The following is an 18,469-nucleotide window of genomic DNA, read 5'->3' as shown; positions in this document are numbered from 1 at the left end:
GAGATACCTCTGTGTGACTGCATAAAATGGAAATAAAGAATGGCAAATAACCCATTGACTATGCACTTTCTCACCCGCTGAGAGCAAAACGCAATCCAATGCAATTTTAGTACTTACATGCCTCTGGGGGAAATAGACTCCTAAAAATCACCAAGTGCAACACTGGAAAAATTCCTTAAATTTGTGCTATGCTTGGTGTTATAAAACCCAAGGAACCTTAGACTTTCTCCTTGAGTAAAATGGACTGGTAATTTTGTTTTGTTATATTATCCACCAAGCATAATGATAATGGGTCATATGCAATTTAGGAAAAATTTCAGCCTAATAAGAAAAACCTCTAATAAATACTAACAGCATCTTATTGGTATTGTCATTAGTCTAACCCTCCTATTAACATTTGTTTTTACATATTAAATGATCTGTAATATGTTGAAAATGAAGATTGCAGTAAAAATTAAAATAAGCATTCTTATATACATGGTACAAATGTTTGCATGCCTCTTCCTGCAGGCAGGTACCAGAAGGGATGGTATGTGAAAGGGAGTGGTACCAGGATATAACAAGAGAGTCTTGACTTTAGGTGTGTTGAGCAGTAAAACGCTCCATGTAGGGAGCGGACCTTATCATTAACCAGGAATGCAGCCCATTCAATGAAAACCAGAATTCAGTCCTGCGAAAAGGATACAATTAATTATCCCCTCAAATCAGGCTTCTTCTGAGCTAGTGGAGGAGTGTGGAGGAGTGGAGAAGATTAGGGAAGCTCCAATACACAAACAAAAGGGTTTGGGGAGGAGTCCTATATACTGTTGCTATCCTTTACATACAATGTGGTAAGATGGGGTAGAACTAAGGGAGTGTTTTCAGGAAGCCTTCCTTATAGATATGTTCCTCTCAAGCCTATGTAAGAACCTCCTAGGGAATGTCCATAAGGTAAAGATGTTTGAACATGTTTCAGGGATTCTGATTCAGTGAGCCTGGGATGACACTCTGGCTTCTGTTATTATTAATGAGCTCTGATGACTCATCAGTACACAGCAATTGGAGGACCCCTACGTTAAATGATACCGACAAGGAGTCTCTTTTCACAGGTCCTCTCAGCCAGGAGATTTAAGAGAGCAGGGACTGTTTCCAAACCCTGCTGACTAGGGTTATGGCAGTCACAACTACCTTCTCTTGTCAGGCCCCCAGTGGTTTCTGAGGACTAAGAAGCCTGTAGGAGATTCAGTTATTATGAAGGATTTGCTGTGCAAGGCACTGTACTGTGTGCAGAAACGACAAGGGTACCTTTTTTTTTTTTTTTTTTTTTAAGAAACTTATGGTTTAGGTGGAGACAGCAGACAAAATGCAATGAAGTATACAAGTGCTGTGAAACTGAGGCACACAAAGGGCTTGGTCATGAGGTGGAGGGTGGCCTGAGTCATTGTAAGGCTTGAGCAAAGGACTGGCAGTGGGCGTAGAGAAGAGGTCTTCACAGAAATGGTGTTGAGAAAGTTGAGCACGTGAGTGGTATCCACTAGCTATTCCTAAGTGGTGAGTGAGAGGGAAGAGTGTGAGGTGACTCCCAGGTTTTTGGCCTGAGTACTTTTGTGGAAGATGAAGCCATTTCTGAGGAAGGGCATTTGGGAGGAACAGATTCAAGGGAATGTATCTGGTGTCGAAGGTGTCTGTGCCTGCAAATAGAGATGCTCTACGTTATGGGTTGGCAAACTTTTGCTGTAATAAGTGTTTTAGGCTTTGGAGGCCGGATGGTCTTTGCTGTAACTACTCAGCTTTGTCTGCCATTGTAGAATGAAAGTATTTGTAGGCAGTATGTAAGGAAACAAGCGTGGCTGTGTCCCAGTAAAACTGTGTTTTCTAAAGTAAGTGACAGGACGGATTTAGCCCATGGACTGTAGCTTTAAGTGTGAATGGCAGATATAGACAGAGAGGTATTGACTCCTCTATATCTAGGTACACAGTATCTTTCTCTGTAGCCATAGTATCTCAGCTATCCTTTACAAACACTGCATTTCATGGCTATTTTGAACAAAGAATTTTCAAACTATCCAAAAATTGCTTAATAATTATAAAAAATTAAATTTGGAAATGTAAATTAAAACTATAAGATACATTTTGTATTCACTGGCTCAGCAAAATGTAAACAGCCTGGTAATACCAACTGCTGTAAAGTTGTAGAGCAACAGAAACTCAAGTTATTTTTGTGGGAGTGTGAGTCAGTGTATCTACTCTGCAAAACAATTTGTTATTATCTGGTGAATTTGAATATATGCAAACTCTTAAGATCCAACAATTCTACTCCCCAAGTTCTAACCTAGGAAAAGTTACTGTACACGTTCGAATCAATGTGACCTATATGCATAGCATTTTCTGTAGTAGGAAAACAAAACACAAAACAGACAATAAAACTGGAAACAGCCCGAATGGTTCATTAAGTAAAGTCGAGTAACATTCAGCATGGATGAATGCACAAAATTGGGAGAAAAGAAACTCACTGAATGATACGGTGTACTGTCATAAAGTTCAAAAATGCAAATTAAAACATTATTTTAAGAGTCCTTATAGAAGTGGCAAAGCTATGAAGAAAACTACTGGAATTAAAAACCCAAATTCAGTTGCATTTACCATCAGTGGTAGGTAGAGGCAAAGACAAAAACAACCCAAGAGATGTATTTATCTCTAAACTTGATGAGGAGTACACAGATATTTTTAAAGCTGTTGTTCTCAATACTTAACATATGTTTTTTTCCTCTTCATTTGTAATGGAGCAGGCATTGGATAATAATGACTAATGAGACAAAAGCAAACTCTTACTGACTTATCAATTTTATATTTTCAAGAGGTAATTAACTCAAGGTAATTCTTCTCTGAAAAACAAATGTGAGTTTGGGGGACTGACTTCATATCCGATTGGGGGTCTTGGCCGGTCATGTCGCCTTTTTAGTGACTGAAGGCCTGCTGGCTCCCAGTGTTTCCTCTAGGCAGAAGGCAGCGGGGCCCAGGGATAGCACAGAGGAGGGAGCAGTGACAGGAGGCAAGCTCGTGTAACTCCTGTAGGGTCATTTGAGTTCCCCATCTTAAGGAGAACAAGCATCATCTTTGGCAGAGGACGCACTGTGGTCAGATTCCTCCCTGTCACTCAGCAAGTGATCCCGGGCTGCCTGTATATTATTCCAGCCATGTGGGTTTACAGGGGCACTGTGCAGTGGTTTTGTGGTGTGGAAGCTATTGCTACCTAATTTTTTTTCTTTCTTGAATATCACTTTGTAGTGTCATGATTACAAGGCTTGGAAGAAGATAAGCTCTCTGTCCATTCTGAGTATAAATGGGCACTTGAGTTGAAACCACCTAGTTAATTTCCCCTTATTGCTGCAGGAGAATCTGAATCCAAACCACAACACAACCTAGCCCCTAAATCTCTATTAAAAACCACCTTGGGTAGTCTGGCAAAAGCTTTATTTAAAGTCAGCAGAGAATTGTAAAGTCAAAAGTGAAAAATGGTGCAACAAGAAAGAATCATAAAAAAATACTAGATCAGTTAAATGTAGTCAAAGGCAATTTAGTGTGTTCTGGCACCAGTCCTTATTGATGCAAAGAATGTGATGTGTTAGGGGTCGGCAGGAACATGTAGGAAGTGTGCAATGAAGGATGGAGCTCCAAGCTTGACTCTGGGGCAGCCACACGGGCCATGCAGGAGGCCTTGCTCTTCCTCTGGACTAGGGATTTCAGGGAGAATATTCTAATTATCCCAGTCTGGACATGTGTTCATTCCTTCTTAATGTTGTATGTATTTTAAAATTAGAATTTTTTCATTCATGGGAATAAGCCAAGCCAGAGGCTACATAAATTGAGTCAGGCCAAGAAGGTAGATATTCCTCATCAGTACTTGTTAGTTTCCTAGTCTCTTTGGGGTTACCACTTTGACCTGCATTTCATATTCACATTCCAAGCTGTGCTTATTTCTGTCTCATCTTCTCCAGCTCCTTTAGTCAGTATGAGCTGATCTGATTAGTGATAAGCATTTCTGTAGCTTCCATTTTATTTAGCTGCCATGTTTAGGTACAGTGCTAGGTCCTGTATAGCGTTATCTCACCAACCTCACTGAAACCCTACACGGCAGCTCTTTGTATCATGCCAGTTTCACAGATGAGACCAACAAGGGCTCAGAGACTCAGAACTCTTTGGAGGTTACTCACTGAGTAGCAGAAACAGGATTCACCAGGCCTGACTGCTCAGGAATGTCATTCTAGAAGGATTGCTTTGCTAACCTCATCTACAGTGGTACCTGGGGACCACAGCTCTAGAGAATGTAGTTGCACCATAGGATAGTTTTAAGAATGAGACCAGTGTCTGAATCCTCACTTTACCACGTAATGGCTTTGTGACCTTGGGCAAGATAATCTGTATCTCCCTCTCTGTAATATAGGTATAATAATAATACCTACATTAGTAAGGTTGTTGTGAGGACAGTGTGAGCTGGTATAAATAGACTATTTTGGAGAGTTTCTGGCCCATTGTAAGCGCTCTATACATGTATGCTATTATTGTGGCTGATGACACTTCTGTTACTAGTGTTATTGTTTTTGATGTCTCCTGGAGACAGGGTGCCTTCACTGAGGGAAACGGGATTGGCTAAAGGGGAAGTGGGGTCAGCCCCGTGGCAGGTCCATGGGGTGGATGTTGTTAGGCAACACGCTGAGTACTATTGCAATCCTACCTAATGGGGGGCGCATTTGGAAGATCAAATGAGGAAACTGGATTCTATGGGGGTACCCCTCTTAGGTACTTGTATTAACACATTCAGAATCAAATTCTGGGGTTACCTGCTTTTCTTTCCCATCTACAGATTTACTTCCTGGAGAAACAGGGAGAGGTTTGGAGACTTCCTTGGTTCTAACAGGTCTTATCAGAATCTCTGTTGTAGATTCGGGAGGAGTGATTGGTTTAATGTAAATGCTTTAGAGGATCTGAAAGAGATTAGAGAAACCTATTCCAGAGGATAAAGGCAAGACAGGAGGGAACCATTAATCTCATGGACATTCAATTCCCTAAGAACTTTTTGAGGAGTGACCAGAAACAAGCCAGGCCATATGCTGTCCATTTGGAAACCTCTGAGCTCCGGACATTTTTTTTTTTTTTTTACGGATCGAGGCCAATGCCATTGCCTCATTTGGATGGTTCTTAAACTTGAAAAGGAACTGAAAGGTTGAGGCTTGCATGCAGAGTCGAAACAGATGATTTGACGAAAGTAGTCCTGACAAACACCAGGGCTCTCCGATTGTCAGAAACAGTCTGATGATGACATGTTCGAAGCTTCCCAGACTGGCTTGCGTTTTGGTAAATAGGAACAATCAGGGAAGACATAGTTATGCTGTGGAGAGATCTGAGATGTGGAGAGAACAAGTTAATTGTTCAGCTTCAACTGAGACCTTTCACTCAAGTCATTAATCACAGTGCACAGTCTGGAGCCTTGGCCCCGCAGCTCTGGGCTTTAGGCTGCTCTCCCGCTCCAGACCAAGGCTCATTCCAGGTGCTGGCCATTTGCGTTTTCCTCCAACTGGGCTGATTTATGGACCCAGAAATGTTTCCTGGTTTTTGCAAATTCTGTTCCATTACTTTGTAATAAAGGGGACATGTGATTTCTGGTTTTGTGCAGATCCTCAGTTTTAACATCCCTAGTACCAAAGATTTTTTCAATTAGTCTGTGGCCTGTCTTCTGTGACAGAGAGGGTAGAAATGTTGTTCTGTGTTTTGAGTATCAAAATGAAGACTTAGAGACTCTCTTGTTTCTTCCCTGCTTGGCTCGAGCTGAAGACGCACAAGCCCTGCATGAGGCTTTGTTCCTGCATTCAACATCTCAACGCAAATTAAGTCTTGGGAAACCTTAGTGACAATGGCTCGCCATAGCGATTGGCATTATCCCCATTCTGCCCCGACACATTCGGTTCAGGGTATAATATCAGGCCTTCCATACTGGGGCCAGGTCTCCAATGACAGAGTAAGCCAATATTGAAGACTTCACAAGAGAACCTGAGTGTCAGAGGAGGACACTGTAATATCGAGGCTAAACCGGGCATTGCTGAGTGTTACCTGTTTGACTGAAAGACAAACCCAATCTAAGCTGATAAGGGGCTACAGATCCCTTGGGAGTTTTCCCAAGTGGCAGAAATGTGTTTCAAGAAAGTAATTGGAAATTGATATTTGACATATCTCTGGGTTGCTTTTTGTTCCTGATAACACCAAAGGGTTTGGCCAAGAGTCAAGAGTGACTGACACACGAAATCCTGCAATCCACAGCTGAAATACGATCTCTTCCTTGTTGAAAGTAAGCAGCTGCTTTTTGATTCTTTGTTTCCTAACTAGCACATCAACTGTAGAGACTTATGGGCTTAGCTTGGTGAAAGGAACTATGAATATAGCCAATCCTGCCTTTCAGTACTTCTCTGAAAGAAAGTCTTCACTAGCAGTGGAGAACTGTCCTTAAAATTCATCTCAATTTAACGGTCCTTTTTCAGAGTCTGCTATGGGCTCTATATTGCATTGTGTGCCATGGGACGTACGAAATAAATACCAAATATGGCCTTTGCCCTTGAGGAACTTATAGGCTCCTGGGAAGGATGATGTGTTTATGAAACGCATTTTCCATGGCAAGATAAGATATCACATGTGTGCCAAAGTGACTAGAACCTGGAATAAGTACAACAGGCAGTCAGAATAAGGAGAGTAGGTAGGCTAGAGTCGTCAGGGAAGACTTTATGGATGAGGTGGGACAAAGACATCAATATCCCGAACCCAGAATTCATCCTTAAAGAAACTGCAGGGAACATAGAATCAGGTTGCCAAGAGATTGTGGAGCCCACTTTAAGTGAAAGTAAATTTGTTCAATATGAGGACAGATAATTTAGTTCAATAAATATTTATTGAGTGCACGCTTTGTGCCAACAACTGTAACTGATGAGGTAAGGGATGAATAATCCTTACACAGAACACACACGGGTAATTCTCAGATGCTACCTTCTCTTAACCGAGATTTTGAAAGTTATGCTGGCCTGTGTGATTCCAAAACCGGTGATTTTTACCACTTACCATTCCATCTCTCAGAAAGACCTTCCCATGCTTGCTTCAACAATACATATAGTAAAACTGGAATGACACAGAAAAGATAATCATGGCTTTTGGCCAAGGATGATGTGCAAATTCTTGAAGCATCCTATATTTTAAAAAAATAGAAGAAGATGAACTTACCCAAGATACCTTTGGGTTGAGGAGTCTAATTCTTTTGTGTAGTGGAGGAATGACACAATCCAACTTCATAAGCTGTTTACAGTGTAAAGAATTGCATGAATGCTGATTGTGACAGGAAGGAACACTGAGTTAGCATTTGAGTAGCCCCAAATTCCTGGGTTAGGGAGTATTTGGAGTAGCATTTGAAAAGTCTGAACCTGGCCCAAGCTCATGATCCTAAGCAGAGTCCAAGCTCTCTGAAGATCAAATTTTCTTGGCATTTCCATTACTCCCTTTGACAGCTGCATTGGAAAGCCAATTAGGAGGGTCTTCCATTATTGAGATAGTGTTGAGATAGTGTTGCCTTGGGCTCTTTGGCTCTCATGAAGTCTGAACTTGGCACTACCCAGATATAGTGGTAGCTGGTGCTGCTGCTGCTGCTGCTGCTGCTAAGTCGCTTCAGTTGTGTCCGACTCTGTGCGACCCCATAGATGGCAGCCCACCAGGCTCCCCCATCCCTGGGATTCTCCAGGCAAGAACACTGGAGTGGGTTGCCATTTCCTTCTCCAATGTATGAAAGTGAAAAGTGAAAGTGAAGTCGCTCAGTCGTGTCTGACTCTTAGCGACCCCGTGGACTGCAGCACACCAGGCTCCTCTGTAGAGTCACTGAAAATTCTGTCTGTAGTCTTTCTTGCAAAATGAGGAAATCTATTATTTGTTCACTTAAGGTACAGGTATAACTAGGCAATTGCAGATTGGTCTAGAAAGAAGAGAAGTCAGGATGCCAATGGTGGTGGCAGTGGTGGTCGTCATAGACATGGTAATCATTATTCCAAATATCCACATAATTTTTAAATAATACAACCACGGAACGCTAGTAAGCTCTGGAAAGAATCTAAGATATCAAGCATCGAGGCGCAGAGGTGTCAGAGTTTATTTAGCTAAGCAATACCAGAGGAGAACTAGAAAATCTCCCTTTCTAGCTAGCAATCATTCTCATACCACAGTGAGACCCTGCTTTGTAACCCCTGCATTTCTGCCATGCATGTGACTGCTTTGAAGCTCATTTAGATATCAAATTTAAATGGAATTCCCACAAAAACTTTTTTCTTTTTTAATTTGGAGGGACTGGTGGAAGGAAAAACTAGAAGAAATTTGAAAACACTCTTGATTCCTGTCATTTTCCATAGTATTCAGTCACTCTCTTCATCTGAGAGGCTCCTTCTGGCCCCCAAGTAGATACATATATACACATGTACTCACTCACTCATCTGTATGCATGTGTATGTATTGATATGCATTCCTCTTCATCATCTGCAGTCATTTTACAAATAATGGCTTGTGTGTGTGTGTTTTATCATCTTATTTTTAAAATGAAAATGACAACTTCAAAATTCTTTGCAGAAATAGTTCTTTTACAGTGTTAAAAAAAAAAATTCAGTATGCAGGCTAGGGTCATCTTTGGGTCACAGAATTCCATAAGGGGGTTGGCATTGGGAGGGGATAAGTGGTGACTTTGGAATTTCTGTCCCTCTCTTCTGGGCACATGCATCAAGTTGGTAACAAGTTAGTGGAGAGCTAGTGAAATAGAGTCCAGTGAGAAAGATAGAACAAGGTTGAGGGTACAGAGTATTGGCAGGAGGTAGAAGGAGACAGGGAGGTGTGGATGCCCTCTCCACCTCTTACAGCCTCTTTCTCACCTGTGAGGTCATCACGGTGCTGGGGGTGGGGTTGAGAGGATAAAAGGAGCTGAGACTTTTGAGTTGCAATTTTTGTTCTTGAGGAAGCTGTCTTGCGAACTTCCTTCTTGAATAGAACCAAAGGGGTTGTGTAGAGTTAGGGACATCAGAGTGGGACTCAGAGTATAGGGGATAGACCATTCAAAACCTGATCTAGGTCCTGAGTTTAAGGATGAGAAAGTACTGCAGGCTTTCTATAAACCAAGGGAGCAAGGTAGCAGGATCAAAATCTGGCATAGGCTCTACTCACCACCCCCTGGCTGTAGGTACATCTACTCAGCAGGATGGCTTATTTGAAATCATCCAAAGCACTGTCTAGAACAGCATTGCCCCACAGATATGGAACTTTTAAACTTTCTTCTGTGTTGTTCAGGCCTGTGAGGAAAGCACCCTTAATGTTCTTTCCCTTGACTAGCTGAGCATGGACAGTGAGGAAGCCCAGTGGCTCCCTGAGCAGACTGGCTGCAGAAACCACCCTCTGTAGTGGGCAGCAGAGGTGTAAAATGTAAATGACCAGAGGGTCCTCTGTTTCACACTTCTGAGGAGGTAGCCACAACACCTAGGGTGTGGAGACCCACATTTCCAGAGTCTCCCACCTCTATCTCCTGTAGGAAGGTTACAAGTAAGTCTGGCCTTAGTGGTCTGCTCTTTCCCTGTCTGTAAGCATCATATCATGGTTCTCGTGCACATCCTTGGCTAGGTGTCCTGAGGTGTGAGACCTCAGTTGACTTTGAGAAACTTAGAGGCCATTGTGGAAATAGGAAAGACGAGCACAATCATGCTGCTATTTGAAGTGTGTGCAGAGCCTGCCTGACAACAGCTAGGGGACTTTGACAAATCAGAGACCACTATCACATATGGAGAGGTGCTCCCACCTTTCCCTCAGTAGCTGTTTCTTCTTAGTGAAGCGTGAGAACAGTGAAAGGCCTAAAGCAAGCTGGAAGCAAATCCCTAGACTCGGTTCATTTCATGACCACAATGCTTGGTGGGATTATCAGTAAAAGCTCTGGCAGTCCTCATGGGAGAAATGCCAGATAGAAAGCCACTGAATGTTCATTCACCTCTTTTAAGCTCTTTCGGAAATAACTTGATTTACAAAAGAATATGGAATCATAGTTGTCAACCAAGATGTCATTCACTTTAGGATGTCCAGAAACAAAGGGATATTATATCCTTTGTTCTTAGAGCGCTACAGATGCCAAATGATGCACAGGGTTCCCTGTTGGCATTGAGTGTGTGTGAGCCTAGAGGCAACTGAACACTGAGTTCAGAAAGACATTGCCTCTGGTGGTGTTCTCACCTGAATATCTCCCTGGAAAAGTGGGAGGCAGCATGGCCCCCCCCAGCCCAGCTGCATTCTGGGAGCAGTAGGCAGCAAAGCATAGAAGTGCTAGACATGGTAGGGGGTACATTCTTCTCAGCCTCCATCTAAGGAGCTTGACAAGGGTACCAGCAAAGGGGACGAGAAATAATGCCAAACTCTTGGTTTTGCCTGCACATCAACGTATACCAACAGGTGCTTGATTCAAAACATGAATGTTTGATTAATACAGTATCAGGCATCTGGAACAGAGAACAGTGGAATTTGGGGCTTGAGTAGGACTTAAATGTCTTTCATTTTAACCACAGCTGTCTAGATGCACATAGTAGGCACTGGAAATATTTGTTGATTAGATTTTCTTTGATTGGAATTACATGGTTGCTTGATTTTGAGTCCAGATGTTTGGCATCCAGCCAGAGTTGTGTGTTCTGCATCTGTCATCAACCTCCCGCGGCAGAGATGGTTGGCTAGGGGCAGCATTCCTCCCATCCCCAGGCTGCGGTCTCATTTTGCCTTTTCAGTTCCTGCACACTGGCTCGTGTGACCGTGGGCCACAGAGTATTACTTGTTTAGTCATGTCCAACTCTTCACGATCCCATGGACTGTGGCCTGCTAGGCTTCTCTGTCCATGGAATTCTCCAGGCAAGAATACTAGAGTGGGTTGCCATTTCCTTCTCCAGGGGATCTTCCAAACCCAGGGATTGAACCTGGGTCTCCTGCATTGCAGGCAGATTCTTGACGGTCTGAGCCACCAGGCAAGCCATGGGCCACAGAACATGCAGCAAATGACCTATGGAGCTGGCTAGCTGTAGCAGTTGTCCTCCATACCCTCATTCCCCTAGAGTCATGGTGGTTGTATTTTATGAGAGAAAACATTGGCATCTTAGCTAACAGACCACAGCAGTGCTGGTGATAAGGACTTGTGCAGTCAGGTATTCACCCATTCCATTGGTCATTGCAGAAGTGTAGAGGACAGGTCCATTAGTTCCCAGTGCTGACCAGGAAGCTGAGGAGGAAATATGAGAAGACCCATGGAAGGGAAAGTAGACGTTTCAAAAGTTAGTGGGGATGTAAGACCTTCATTAACTCCTAGGGAACAGTGACAGGACAGGCGGTTCCATTAGTGCTGATGGCATGGGCAGCAGAGGGGAAGGATGCCCTATGGTAGAGTGGATACATATGCAGACCCGAGTCTGCATTTCATATCTGCTTTGCAACTCCAGCATGTGACTTTAAGCTCAGGCCTCAACTCCTTGTCTTGTAAACAAAGAGAATGTCGCAGGATATTCTTCAGATCCTCCTGTGACACTTTGACCAGGAATTTTGAGATCATTTTCCTATAATTTCCGGTCCCCCCAAACCTAGAACTTACTACGTTCATAGATAAACAGATAGACTTCTAATGCACTAAGGAACCTGGGAATGAAGAGTAGTGAAGGAAGGCTTAGACTGTGCACTGATGTCCAACAAAGGATCAAATGGTTGGATGGCATCACTGACTCAATGGACATGAGTTTGAGCAAACTTTGGGAAATGGTGAAGGACAGGGAAGCCTGGCGTGCTTCAGTCCATGGGGTCACAGAGAGTTGGACACAACTGAGCAATTAAACAACAACTACTGATGTCTTGGTTAAAAGACAGTAGCAGTTGTAGGTCTGTGAGGATCCATTTTGGATAAAAATACAAAGGTTTGTTATGGTTGGGAATGGAGCTCTAATTCAAAGTAAGACAGTAGCAAATTTGATCTTTCTTCATGGATCATATCCTTGGTTCAGTTATTTATCTCAGGACCAAGAGCATCTTGTTGCCCTTGAGTTGGTCCACAAACTGCCTTGGTTCATCATTGTTGGTATGGCAACCCTTGTGAGCAGGTTCCAGAAGGTGCCTGCTGCCAGTGTTAAAGGTGGCACCCAAGAAACAGGGACTCTGTTTTTGTGGGTAGTTGAGAAACGAGAGATAGGCTAATCTGGATTTGAACCCAGGAAGTAGTGTAGGTACAAGTTATACTCCTGTCTAGCTGAAAGATAGATTCATTACCCAGGTGGTTTCCAGTCTCTTTTGACTCCATGGAGTGAGGTCAAGTGTGTTACTTATACAAAGGACAAAGTACCAAAGTCTTCAGAAACCTCTCACTTGTGTAGAGTACTGTATTGCTTTCTGAGAGGTTTATGATAGTTATGAACCAACTTGATCATTCCCCACAATGATGCAGTAATTATATTCCTAAATGACAAGAGGAAACTGAGGTCTGCGTATATTGATAGGGTTAGCTGTTTCCCAAAGGACATTTGATGGATGCTGGAATAAGTCCTACCCTGAAGCTGTTCAGAACCTTCTCTCCACAGCTGAACTTACTCTATAGTTTAAAATATACCTGATTCTGTGTACTTCTTTTTAAAATACAGGAGCCCCTGAGAAAGAAGTCATATCATGCTTACTGTCAATTAAGTTCAGTTCAGTTTAGTCGCTCAGTTGTGTCCGACTCTTTGGACCCCAAGAATTTCAGCAGGCCAGGCCTCCTGGTTCATCACCAATTCCCGGAGTTCACCCAAACTCATGTCTGTCGAGTTGGTGATGCCATCCAGCCATCTCATCCTCTGTTGTCCCTTCTCCTCCTGCCCCCAATCCCTCCCAGCATCAGAGTCTTTTCCAATGAGTCAACTCTTTGCATGAGGTGGCCAAAGTATTGGAGTTTCAGCTTTAGCATCAGTCCTTCCAAAGAACACCCAGGGCTGATCTCCTTTAGAAAGGACTGGTTGGATCTCCTTGCAGTCCAAGGGACTCTCAAGAGTCTTCTCCAACACCACAATTCAAAAGCATCAATTCTTCGGCACTCAGCCTTCTTCACAGTCCAACTCTCACATCCATACATGACCACAGGAAAAACCATAGCCTTGACTAGACGGACCTTTGTTGGCAAAGTAATATGTCTGCTTTAAATATTCTATCTAGGTTGGTCATAACTTTGCTTCCAAGGAGTAAGTGTCTTTTAATTTCATGGCTGCAGTCACCATCTGCAGTGATTTTGGAGCCCCCCAAAATAAAGTCTGACACTGTTTCCACTGTTTCCCCATGTATTTGCCATGAAGTGATGGGACCAGATGCCATGATCTTCATTTTCTGAATGTTGAGCTTTAAGCCCACTTCACTCTCCTCTTTCACTTTCATCAAGAGGCTTTTTAGTTCCTCTTCACTTTCTGCCATAAGGGTGGTGTCATCTGCATATCTGAGGAGATTGATATTTCTCCTGGCAATCTTGATTCCAGCTTGTGCTTCTTCCAGCCCAGCGTTTCTCATGATGTACTCTGCATAGAAGTTAAATCAGCAGGGTGACAGTATATAGCCTTGATGTACTCCTTCTCCTATTTGGAACCAGTCTGTTTTTCCATGTCCAGTTCTAGCTGTTGCTTCCTGACCTGCATATAGGTTTCTCAAGAGGCAGGTCAGGTGGTCTGGTATTCCCATCTCTTTCAGAATTTTCCACAGTTTATTGTGATCCACACAGTCAGAGGCTTTGGCATAGTCAATAAAGCAGAAATAGATGTTTTTCTGGAACTCACTTGCTTTTCTGATGATCCAGTGGATGTTGGCAATTTGATCTCTGGTTCCTCTGCCTTTTCTAAAACCAGCTTGAACATCTGGAAGTCCACAGTTCACGTATCGCTGTCACTTAAGTAGTTGCCTGAAAAAAAATTTTTTTAACAATCATTTTCATCTGACATAGCTGAGCACAGAATACTAGATTGTCCATTTTAGGTTAAGTGCAAAGGATCAGGATAGATTTGGGTTTACGGAGTTTGTTTGGAGCAACCATCCTAAAGTGGGCATAATAATGAGGACCTTGGGACTCCAGTTGTGAATGAGGTGAGTCCCTAAGTAGACAATAGTGATGCAAGGTATGAATCAAGGGAGATATTAAAATCAGAGTAACTATTCACATTTTGAGCTTTGGTTAGTCTCTCTGTGTTGGGCCCATCTCTAGTGAGCAGGGTGGGATTGTGATGGATGGGGTCAAACCCATCTGCAATTACTGGCCAAATACCTGGCTGTGGGCATTGGTCCATTTCATATGCTCTCGTATTCTGCTAACTACTTAAGGCAGAAAAGATCATTCCCGTCTGACTCCAATATGTGCCAGTTGAAACTGAAATCTTCATACTGAGCAAATGTACCAGAGAACACTCTATAAACTTAATGAGGGAGATGAAGAGATATGTGCCAGAAACCTAGAAAATTTAACACTGATGAGGTTATGACTATTATATGTTTAGTTAAATTGTTGACACTGACAGGACGTGGCTGAGGAAATCTACCATCCGTTTTCTTCTTGTATCAGTGATAATGGTTCCTTGGTGTGCTCTTCCCAGTTAACAAAAATACTCTTCCAAAGTTAAATGCAGGGAGAAGTGACATAAGAAATACTTTTATTATCTCTGCTCTTCTGGGAGTTCCCTCCAGGCAGGGCTTCTTCTGACTGGCAAATGAGTTTGGAGGGAGGGACTCACAGGTTCAGAGGTGAATGTAGAAGGTCCTGAGAGGTGGGAGCCTCCTAACCCTGTGCTTGCATATGTGCCCCAGCAAACCCATCTAGTAGAGTGCTGTGCTCATCCTCCCCAAATCCCTCTTCTACCTTTCACATTTTCCCTCCCCTCAAAAACAGAGAAAGGTTCTCCTTTGCCTATTGAATAAAATCTCAGCTCCTTTAAGTGGCAGTGAAGGCATAAGTGTGATCACAATTTTTGTAAGCTGCAAAGTGCTGTGTGAATATTAACTATTTGAAGAGGAATCAGGGAGTGGTAGGAAAAAGTATTGAATCTGGGGTCAGGACACTTTGGTTTGAGTCTTATGCTAGTTGGGTGACCTTGGACAGGTCACTTAAACTCTCTGAAGCTCAGTTCCTTCATAAGATAAGATAATTGTGATAGTTAAATTAATTGAAAGTGACATAGTAATTAGCAAAGAGTGGACACTCAATACCTATTAATGAAGACATGGTAACTGAAGGCAATTTAGTCCAGCTCTTGAGAACACTGGCTGTGGAGACATGAATTACTTCTTTTCCTGTGTCTCTTATTCCCTGCCTATAAAATGAGGATAAGATGGAAGAGTCAAATGAATTAATACATACCTGGATCTTTCAACAGTGCCTGGGCCATAGTAGTCCTGTAAGTAATGAGGCTCCTATTCCTGCTGTGGGTACTTTCATTATTCAAGGGCCTGTTCTGGCCTTATCTTTCCAGCTTTATTTGTTTTTCAGTAGAGAGAGCTTCTCCACCAGGTCATAACATCCTTAGGATGGAGACTGATTCTTACCTTTAACTGGTGTAGAATTTACTCACTGTCTGAAAAATACTCAATCATTTTGTTGTTGTTGTTGTTGTTTTTAAAGTACAGAAATATGCTTGCTATATCTACACAGCATTGTATTGGAGGTTTTAGCTGGTGCAGCAAAGCAAGAAAACAAGAAAGAGAAAAAAAAAAGACTAGACTGGAAAGGAAGAAACAAAGCTCTCTTCATTCACAGGTGATCATGTAATAGAATCTGTAAAAAGCTACCAGAAGTAAAAAGTGCATTTAGCAAGGTTGCAGGATATAAGATCAATATAAGAATCAATTTGTTTTTAGTTGTGTATCATTAGTATTGTCACAACTAGACCAATTAACTGGAACACAGAATGAGTAGGGGGTAGTGATGGTAAATAAAATTAGAAAGGCAGGTTGAAACTCAGTTTGATGACATAAATTAATTTGGATGCTTTTGCTCAGGCTTTTTGTCCATCTGTCCCCTCTTCCTTCCTAACTTTCCTTTCTTTCCTCTTTCCTTTGTGTTTTTTTTTCTTTCCTTTCCCATTTTCTTTTCCTTATTAGTTTGTTGACATAAACAACTTTTTCCATGAAAAAAATGTAGAATTTTGTTTCTTAAAAACAAAGGTTTTTTTTCTTTTTTAATTCCTTGGACTAAATTAACAAAATGAGCATAGCTAAGTTGCTTTGAACTTTCGAGGATCATTCTGTGAAAAGAGTTCCCAAAGACAGAGATGTAATATTAGTACATGGACCCTGGAGCTGCAGGTACCTGGATTCAAGTTCTTTCTCTTAACAAGATCTGTGACTTTGGCAAGATCCCTTCAGCTTTTTGAGGCTCAGTTAGCTTGTTTTTAAGAGGGAATAATGGTTACATGACCTCTTTCTTTACAGGGTTCTGGATAGCTCACTTCAACCACACTTTTTGAGTTCCTAAGAATTGGACCATGACATGGAAATAGAGAGTCTTTCCCTTTTTAAGGAACATTTAGTGAAGATATGTGTGAAAATAACTTCAGTGTCATGAAATAGGCTGTTATAGTTGTATAAGGAGAAACATGGGAGGTGCAAAGAAGAGGTTAATTAGCTGTGCTTGTGGGATAGGGAACCATTTTGTGCATTGATACCTATACCCAACCTCAAAGTTTAAGTGGATTTTTAACAGTTAGAGAAAGGGGCAACTTCAATACAAATATAATCTTATATTTGTTTAGCACTTTATTCTTTTGCTTAACATAAATTAGAGTGGTGTAAAAACTGTAATTTAAAACTATAAGGGATTATTATTTGTATTCCAGGGACAGTTGTTATTACTTTAACTTGTTCTTTTGGTAAGGCTGGGGAAATTTTGACCTTAAATTGCAGCAACTTAACGAAATTTGTTTACCAAAAAATTCCCAGGGAATTTTTCCATGTTGGAGGAACCAGAAGTCTTAAGAACTTAGCTCCTACTGAGACAAAGGCAAAAGTAGAGTGACAAAGATTAGGAGAAGGCCGCTGAAAAGAAGAAAAGAGGATGTTAATTCTTTGCAAAATGATGGCCCATTTTATAATTATGGCACAAATAGCTAAGTAAAACTATACAAATATAGATACCTAGATGTTTCAACACTAGTGCAACATTAACTCAAAGGACTCAATCTTTGTGAAATGTTGCAACCTGAGAATTTTCCCTTTGCAATCCTGATAAAACATGTAGCACTGCCCCTAGGAGAGAATTGGGGGTCACAGTTCTGAGTTAAATTACTCAGTTCTACAGATCCTTGCCTTGGTCCAACATGCCATCTATGCAGTGTTGAATGTTTGACAAAGTATTCAAGATTATTTGGAAATATAGATAGGAACAGTATTTGGCGGTTTGCAGGAGAGTGGGACATGGAGCCAAGAATGTACCTGTAATTTAGGGAACAACAATGAGGTCTCATAAAAATAAATAACCATGATGTTAAATAGACTACAGATCATTTGCACCTCGAGGCTTCTCGTAGATTTTGTGCCAGTTGAAAAAAGAAAAGAGAAAAAGTGATAATTGGCCTTGCGCTTTGTGCCAGAAGACACAATATTTTAAGTAATCAAGAGTCGGACACGACTAAGCCACTAAACTAAATCAAAAAGAACTCCTCCCCAATTATGAATATTTAAAGGAAGAAAAACCATATCCGTCAAGCTATCTCAAGTAACCATCCTGGATTTGGAAAAAGACTTTAAGCAACTCTGCCTAGAGTCATACTGTTTTATATTGCTCTTGACTTTATTTTAAAGCTGATGTTCCTATCTAGAAAACCTAACAGGTGCAAGTATTTCGGTTTTATTCACTGAGAAGTCATTTCCAGTCACATTGGAGAAATGGATTCTAGTGTTTGCCAGTAACCACTCCTCCTGTCCTTTAAAGAAAATAGCGTGTGTATTGGAAAAAGCACCGAACAAGAAGTCTGGATGGCAAGAGTTCTAAAACTTGCATCTGCGAGTGCTTGAGTTTTAGACTTCAGATAAGTCAAGTCACAGATGTGATCCTCAGTTTTTTCCCCTGTAAAACAGGAACAGTCATACCTACCCAGCTACCTTGTAGAGTTGTGAGTGTCAGTTGAGAAGCTGGACATGGAAATATCATGCAAATGCAAGTGAGTGTACTCCTTGCAGTGGGCCTCAGAGACACAGAATGACAGGATGGGCCTCAGGGACTAGATATGAAGCCATTGGTACTTTTAAGAAAACATTTTATTGGAGGATAATTACAATATTGTGATGGCTTTTTCCATACATCAACATGAATCGGCCATGGGTATGCATGTGTTCCCTCTATCCTGAACTCCCCTCCCACCTCCCTCCCCACCCTATCCCTCTAGGTCATCACAGAGCACCAACTTTGGGTGTCCTGCTTCAG

General features: G+C 41.8%; 1 protein-coding gene and 1 non-coding gene across 2 annotated transcripts in view; both read left to right on the top strand.

Moving 5' to 3' along the window:
* Positions 1-18,469, top strand: part of LRMDA (leucine rich melanocyte differentiation associated) — a 511,149-nt gene that overhangs the window by 307,872 nt on the left and 184,808 nt on the right. The gene's annotated exons all lie outside the window — the stretch shown is intronic.
* LOC128049121 (U6 spliceosomal RNA) lies at positions 7,113-7,217 on the top strand. The gene has a single exon (XR_008199488.1). It is a non-coding gene; the product is annotated as a U6 spliceosomal RNA (small nuclear RNA).

This window comes from Budorcas taxicolor, chromosome 5, assembly GCF_023091745.1.
Source record: "Budorcas taxicolor isolate Tak-1 chromosome 5, Takin1.1, whole genome shotgun sequence".
NCBI lineage: Eukaryota > Metazoa > Chordata > Mammalia > Artiodactyla > Bovidae > Budorcas > Budorcas taxicolor.
The sequence above is the reverse complement of the archived record's forward strand: the minus strand, read 5'-3'. Positions and strand labels throughout refer to the sequence as shown.